This window comes from Centroberyx affinis, unplaced genomic scaffold, assembly GCF_046629955.1.
Source record: "Centroberyx affinis isolate AG114_WGS23_722 - 3 ecotype Tasmania unplaced genomic scaffold, CSIRO-AGI_Caff_v1 ptg003050l_1, whole genome shotgun sequence".
Lineage (NCBI taxonomy): Eukaryota > Metazoa > Chordata > Actinopteri > Beryciformes > Berycidae > Centroberyx > Centroberyx affinis.
The window spans coordinates 243,624-252,332 of NW_027281138.1; positions in this window are offsets into that span (position 1 = coordinate 243,624).

The window sequence follows — 8,709 nt, forward strand, 5'->3', positions numbered from 1 at the left end:
GAGTCCCGGAAGAAGGCTTCAAACTCCAACTTGCCAATGCCAGCAGATGGAATAGCCAGCTGAAGATGTTGAGGTCAGTCCTGGAAGTGCCAAGTGAGTTATTTGGCAGAGCTCAACTGCCCCATACAGTTCACACCCTATGAGCTGAAAGTCATGCTGGAGCCCTCTGAAGACACTACGGACCAATTCCAGGCTGAGAAAGTGATCACATCTAGCCTTGTCATGGCATGTGCCCGAGGTCTTTGCTATGCTGCCAAATATTTCTAGGTGACAACAACAAGCTGGCATCCACCCTGCAGAATTCTGTAGAGAAATGTCTTGCAGTCTTGGCCGCTCCACTTGATCCTTGATTCGACCTGGCCTGGTGCACTGGTGAAGAGGAAGCTACCATTGGTGGTTCGATCCAAAGTGTCCTTGGGCAAGATGCTGAACCCCAAATTGCTCCCGATGGTTGTGCCAGCACCCTGCGTGGTAGCATGCCGCCATCAGTGTATAAATGTGTGTGTGAATGGGTGAATGTAGGCATTGTTGTAAAGCGCTATGAGTGGTCGGTAGACTAGAAAAGCGCTACATAAATGCAGTCCATTTACCATTTACCTGAAAAGCTGATGCAGATCTAACCCTAACCCTAACCATTGTCGGGTAGTGCAGGGGAAGTCCTGGGATATCCCTCAAATACCTAACCCCCTGAAAGTGAATGTCGACCTTGATGAATGTTCTGCCACACTAAAGAAGCATTCAAGACTGCTTTCATACATGAATAGTGATCCCCCACCGGTGGCTCAGGTCTCAAATGAGGTTCCAATGTACCTCAGTTTCCCATGCTCATCTGAGGAGACTGCCCAATTAGCATTTTGGCAAGAGAACAAGAGCCGCTTCCCTTACCTGCCCCAACTGCTCCTGCAGAGCGGATCTTCAGTATGGCAGGACAGGTTCAGGCCAGAAAGATGCAAGCTAAATGATAAAACATTTGAGGATCCCCTGATGATCAGATGTAACAATGTTGAATGAAGAGTTGAAATAAAATGAAATAAAAGCCTACGCTTTTGGGTTAGGGTTATGATTATTTGAAATGGTAATTCAAAGCTCAAGAGTATTGGCTATATTCCACAAAATCATTGCATATTAATCACAGATTGTGGCTTTAGACCACAAAATACATTTTTAATCATCCTAACATAACATCATTTTTGTAGCAACAATATATTTGGTTATTCTAAGCACTAACATACACATATAAACATGTATAAACACAATGGTAATTGTTCTAGAGGACATTGTTACCACAAAAAAGTTAAATACACTTAGGTATCTGGCAGTGACCGATGACAAATACATTGAAACTTGTGTTTTTGATTGAGTGGAATTTCTTTGAATTGCAGTTTGTCTCCAAGTCTGGACCTGGAGCAGAGCTGGGAAAAGTTTCCATGTCAAGTTCAAGGTTTATAACTTGAATTTTTATACATGCATACACATATGCAACCCCCACCCCCACCCCCACCAGCTCACACCTCCACCCACACACACACACCCACCTCCACCCACCCACCCACTAGTGTTGAATGTAGCAGGGAGGCTGAAGAAATGATCTGGCTGGCTGAGAATAGACGGCTGGAGGAATGGAGGAGGGAGGAGGGAACGGAGGGGGGGAAAGTTTCTGCCTCTATCAGCAATATTATGCTGATGAGCTGTCAGCGTTGAAGCCAGCGGGGAGAGGCGGGTGAGGCGATGACACCAAAGGGTGCTCGGGTCCATCTCTAGATGAGGGGGACAGGGTGGGGTCACTTGACAGAATGACAGATAGACATTGTAAGGCTTGGCTATATTAGAGGCAGTGCATCAGAGGTGTGGAGTTATAGCGGTTAAATAGTTATGTCAGCCTTCTAAATCACAAAGACAAATTGGTAGAGATGGATATGGTGTGTGTGTGTGTATGTTTCTGTCTTTGTGTGTGTGTGGTATGGGTTATGATATGGGTTTTTGAAGGATGATATTTTTCGACTGAAGTTGCCAGTAGCTGATATTTTGTGCCGATATTAAATTTCATTTCAATTTTTTCACTTTCAATTTGACCAATTTCATGCCAAAACATTTAAATTGATGAAATTCATAAAAAAAAAAAAATAGTCAGTGTTTCCCCCAGAATGTTTCCCCCAGAAATGTATTCTGGTCAAGGTGGAAACAACTACTACTAATACTAGTACTACCACTGCTATTACTACTACCACCACTACAACTATTACTACTAGTACTACCACTACTACTACTGCTACTACTACTACAATTGCTATTACAACTACTATTACCACAACACAATTAAAGGGCTTCCTATACACAACCAGTGTATATTTATCACAATCTACAATGCAAATCATATCCATCATATCAGACTGGACAATTTTTAATAAAAGGACAATATTGGCCTGATATATTGGTCTAACACTAGCATATTCCTGTCATTTTATGTATGTGTGCATGTGTGGATGCCTCTCTTTATGTGTGTGTGCGTGTGTGTGTGTGTGTGTGTGTGATTTTTTTCTGCAGTGTAACTGCCACCCTCAGCAGGATGCTATCGTAACTGTAAGTCATGCTGTGTGATTGGTCCATAAATTTAATTGAAGCCTCCCTCTCTGCCCTCCCCCTCCCCCGTGGCTGCAAGCTTATCAGACGGAGTCAGAGCCAGCCCGTCCCCCCCCCCCCCCACCACCACCTCCACACACACACACACACCGCTCGTTCACAGGGAAACCTCCAAGACCACCGCAGCGTTGCACCTCCTCTCATTGTGCCCGAGAGATAACTACGCGTGTGCGTGTGTGTGTACCAGCTTGCAGATAAGATTGAGTGAAATGGGGGGAAATAGTATTTCTGCACACTCCCTCAATGAAATACAACAATCTTAATTTAATCAACATTATCCCCAAATGGAAGGCCTAAGTAATGAGTTGGATAGGGCACTTCAGCAGCAGCCACACTGACGCTGTCTGTGTGTGTGTGTGTGTGTGTGTGTGTGTGTGTGTGTGTGAGTGTGTGTGCTACAACATTAAAGCTGCTGCCTACCGCCTCTGTGCTGCCGCCTCTGAGTCGAGAGCAGAGATGTGTCTTTAAATGTTTGGAAAGAAGAAGAAGTCGAAATAATCCTAATGGCAGCCATAAAGCTGGAGACCTCCGTCAGAAGCCGGGAGGAGATGATGTGTTCGGGGACGTCGCAACGCCTCTCATCACAGCTCCTCTGCAGGCTTTCACCATGTTTTCTCATGTAAATGTGAAAATTCGCCCCCGGGGCTGTTCTTCGGAGTGTGCGCGCAGCTTTTTTGCTGAAGAAATGCATTTCAAAATGTATTGGCGCACAATATCACACTATTACATCTAAAAAAATGTCATTGCAGAAAGGAGGCAGAGTTGCACTTCGGAGCCTTTATGCGGCTCTGAGCGAGGTCTGTTTGAGGTTCCGTGTGAAAACGTCACCTGAGTTCTGTTATGTTCTTATTCTATACGTTTACTTGTTATTTCAGCATGACTCATTCGTGGGTTTGACGCTCTAACTGAGAGCATTATTCTGAATAAAAATAGCCTGCTCTCCACCTCTGCCCTGCTGTTTATCTGTAGGGGTGAAGGGTAAAGTAAATAGTTTAACTCAATTACTGCACTGTACAGTGTTAATTCATCTACACTGACTGAATGTATTGTTTTTCATCATCTTAAAGCCATTTTGATCTAAAGGCTTATGCTTGAATGCTTGTAATTTGTTTTTTAGACAAATATAAATAGTGAAGTTGATCCTATGTATGAATTTCTTTCCAAAGCCTTTGCCTATCCATCAAAGCAAAGGGCGGCTACTTTAAAGAATCTAAAATATAAGTTATTTGTTTAACACTTTTTTGGTCACTGCATAATTCCAATTGTGTTATTTCATAGTTTTGATGCCTTTACCATTATTCTAAAATGTGGGAAATAGTAAAAATAAAGAAAAATGTGGTGTCCCCAAACTTTTCATGCCAGTGTATATTTAACTCAAAGTCAAGAATTAGTGGGCTTCATCCAACAGGACTCTGCATTTCACTACCTACTGCACTGATCTTCACTTCTGAGTGTAGTTTCCTCTATCGCCACCGGAGGGCACTCTGCTCTCTGGAAGAGATGAAGGAGAGCAGTGACATTAAACAGATGGGCAAGAATCTGGGAATTAACCACATTTTGAACATGCTGTTTTGAAGACTGACTGCAGAAGGCGAGTAACAGGTTTTCTTCTACTGTACATAGACCAGACCCACACCAATCAGTTTTCAGATTAGACAGCAACACCGTTATCATTGCATTCATTATCATTCTCATAAATTCATCAAGTTGTGGATATACAGTACTGTACAAAAGTCTTAGGCATATGTCAAAGAAATCCATAAAGCGAAGATGCTTTCAAAACTAATGAAATGAAAAGGTTCTGAATATAAAAAATTTATAATAAACAGCAGTCTACTGACACACTAATGCAGAAAACAATAAACATCTAAGACTTCTAAGAAAGTTATATAAAAAATCTAGGGTGCCTAAGACTTTTGCACAGTACTGTATGTTCCTCCTTAACTGATTCAGTTAATGTCATCGGTGTCAGTTGGGTTTGGCAAGCTGTCTCTTTACCTATGAGTCCAATTTGATGTTGTAGTTTTTATCATCATAATGGTGAGAAGAGGTCAAGGAAAAATGACCAGAAATCTGTTTGAAAGCCAAATCTAAAATAGGGAGCATTTAGGACCAATTTCCCCTCTAAGCTGAGAGTTTGGTGATCTTTTTTATTTTATTTATTTATTTATTTTTTTTTATTGTTTTTTTTTGTTTTTTTTTTGGGGGGGGGGGGGTTATTATTTTCATTATTATTATTATTATTATTATTATTATTATCATTATTATCATTATTATTATTATTATTAGTCAGTCTTGTCAGTCATCAGTCAGAAAGGTAGTGGATTTCAGTGGGTTTGGAAGTTTTGCTGGTAAATGATATTAGATGCAGGGACTTTGCAGCTTAGGGTTTACTGAATTGATGCCTCTGGCAACAGCACACCAATATTAGTCCATTTCTGGGCTGACTGGTGCATTGCATTGTGGGACATCAATGGCTGCCTATAAGTGCCTATTTAGTATTATAGTCTAAAGGCTGGATTGATTTTTATTTACGATTCATTTTTACAAAGACATATGGAATCAAATCAGGATATTTTCAGCATTGGTCCCTTGCTGTGCGTCACAGAAATGAGCTAAAGAGAACAATAATTGAAGATGAGCCAGCTGTTACTGTCCTTGGATCAAGTTGTCACTTGATCTTGTGTTGCCATGGAGAAGAATATAAGAATCTTTACTTTTCATCAATCCAGCCATGTGTGGGTGTATGCAACAAGATAGTGCTGCCTCTACCCATATTAGCCATCAATCAAGAAAATATTCAACATTTTAGGCCGTTTTAGGGTATGCTTGCAGTCGAGTGTTTGGAGCGCCCTCTACTGGGCAGAGAGATGGCATTACAAGGAAGTCAAGGAGGGTAAATGGCTAATATGGTCTATTGCAGTGATTCTCAACCTTTTTCATATCAAGGACCCTAATTTACTACACATCAGAGCCACGGACCCCCATTTGATGAGATTTTATCTCTCGGACCCAAATCTAAGAATATTTTTATTGTTAGATATGATTTTGTCCATAATTCCATGACTATCTGTATTGTAGTTAGAGAGATAACAGAGAAACTATGATCAAAACATCAACATCATTCTTCTATATTCTCTAATTGTGTTAAGTTCTTGTAAATTAAATAATGGTGAAGTTTAACAATTCATCATTTTGCTGGGGACCCCCTGGAACCCCCTAAAGGACCCCTGGTGGTCCTCGGCCCCCACGTTGAGAAACATTGGTCTATTGTATCATTCCAGAGTTGCTACCCTGGAAATCGTCTTAAGTGACTTCATTTCAGTGTGAATTTATATCAAAATATAAATGGCGAGATGATTTCTTGTTTTTTTCCTTAGAATTCATGTTTGTACATGTCCACATTAGCATTGTGGCTAATCAGTGCTCATTGGCTAAAAGGGTTCATGAATAATAAGTTATCTGGCTTGTCTATATGACCCACTTACGACACTTGCTGCCAGCAACCTAGTCAACTGACACTTAACCCGCTGTAATTTCAACTAAGTTTAATCTAACTAGCTATGGTTAATTAATAAAATAAGACAAACCAGGATAATTTTGGCTCCTGGAGTCTTTGATACTTCCATACTCGGCAAAACACCACTGCTGTAAAAAGGTTTGCTACTTCTGGAAATCACGTCGGCGACTGATGTCATCAAACGTATATGAATTACTCATGAGGTAATGGAGAAAAACTCTTTAAACTTTCTATCTAAAACAAAACATGATCAAGCATTACATGTAGTGGAAATGCTTCCTGGGTCGTATTATACGGTAAATTGAGTAAAGGCAGTAAATTCAATCTTCAACTGGAGCTTTCAGTCATTCATAACACAAAGTCTCCATAGGGCTCCATTCTGTCTGGTCTCTTTGTGAGAGAATACTACCATATTTGACCACTAGGGGGGGAAAGGTGCGTTTTTCGAGTTGCATGTCTGTGTATGCTATAAAAAGTCTGTGGGTACGTCACCTTAAGGCAACTCTGTGTGAGGGATTGGTCATTATCACAAAATAGGCAGGTGGATCAAGACCCTGGAGGCTCGCTGCACATTATCCCACTTATTACATGGCTACTTACCAAAGACATCAATCAATTGACAAAAAATATTGATTTAAAAGTATTTTATTACAAGCTAAAGTAATTTACCAGCTTCCAGCAGGACTGTCTGCAGTAACCAAGGAGTAATATCTTGTCTTAAGGTGTTGCCAGTTAATTTGATTAGAACTCAAATGCCCGTGGGATTGATATTTCCAGACCTACAGGACTGTTTTCCTCCCATCCCTTTGCCAAATTCACAAAGAGCTCCTCTTACAGTGGGTGTAAAAATTATTTTTCTCTTTATGCATTTATCTCTATGCAAAGTACTATCTATCAAAGTGGAGTGTAAAGGATTCACTATCAGTGCGCTTTCTCCTCTTGGGTATTACTAAGAAAGCCAATGAAGAAATGAGACAGAAAAAACCCCACTTAAAAGCGAAGTCTGTGCTTTTCTACATGGAGGGATGATCGTTTATTCTTTCTTTGAAATCTCGGAAATTGGAATTATATGCCTTCTGTTAGTGACACAGCTATTCTGCACTGTGCTCCAAATGTTCTGAATGTCCATTACAGGGCCTATGTGTAATTTGGTCCAATGCTGACCTCTATCGTTCAGCATTGTCATTACAACAACACTCTTCCCTCCGTAGAGCAAGACTGATAGTTACATATTGTAACGCTAGTTCTATGATCACAGGAGAACGTTCTATCAAGTTTTACAGAGTTAGCGGTAATTTTTTTTGTTTCTCGGATGCTTGCCGTGATTAGAATACTGACGTTACCGAGATTCCTGTTGTCTGTGGAGTTATGGAACACATCGAAAGTAAGGAGTCGCTATTTTGTGTGTGAAGTAACACCACTTCCCCGGTGCATAAATGAGCCAGTCTGGAGGATTATACACATGCCGAATATACCAGAACACTCTACCGGTTAGTAGTAAAGTCTCACATTATCTTTTCGATGTGTGTTTTTTGCCGATAAGTAATTTACAAACAAATTGCCAGATTTTTGAACAGACTTTGGTGTGGTAGGAGGGTCTTCAGCCTCGGCCTGCTCCTGTGTTTTTCAATGCAGAAATCTCTGCAGTGCGTGCGCCATGGTTTTTCACTTTGTGTCACTCACTACCATTCAGGAACCTCTGCTGATATTTACTGGACATATTATGCTTCAGTAAAGCAGACATATTACACTTTGAATCTTTAAGATGTATTGAAGGGACATGGTATACAAGCTGTAGTGGCAAGAGAGGTACAACTAGAGCACTTTTGAAAAGAAAATAATTTCTTACTATTTCCTGAAGATGAAGAATGAATAACATATGTTATTACATTTTTATGGCAAGGGAGACATTATAGCCCAAGTGAGTAAAGAGTATTTTTTGCAACCTAGGTTTATCTGGGATTTGAATTTAGAAACTCCACATAAATTTGTTGAATTTCCCACTCCCACACTTTTTTTGTAACACAAGGAAATGTGCAAGATTTGTCATAGCCACTGTATTTTATTTACATTTTCTATACACCTTTAAACATTATTTTTGTTCTTGCTGATGTCCTCGTGAGCACATGGAAAGTAAATTAAAAGTGTGTGTGTGTGTGTGTGTGTGTGTGTGTGTGTGTGTGTGTGTGTATTCTGACAATTAGATTCCTATCCATACTCCAGAATTTCTGGTATACACATCCAAACATTTAGAAAACCTTAAAGTAAGTGTAATTTCCATTTTAAGTGTAAAACTTAGCATTGCTGACAGAGGTTTTGTTGAATAGAGCCCTTTTACTGCACAGGTCCTTTTACCAACTTCAAAAAAGACAGAAAATAAGTTTCTAAAGGCTTGAAACTTCTGTCTCTAAAACTGCAATAATATTGTGAACACAGTCAAAATAATATGAAATTACAAAGAGAAATATATAATGGAGAATATACATATAATGCATAAAAGCATCACTACAAATAGAATACTCCATGGTATTAGTCTAAGTGAATATTAA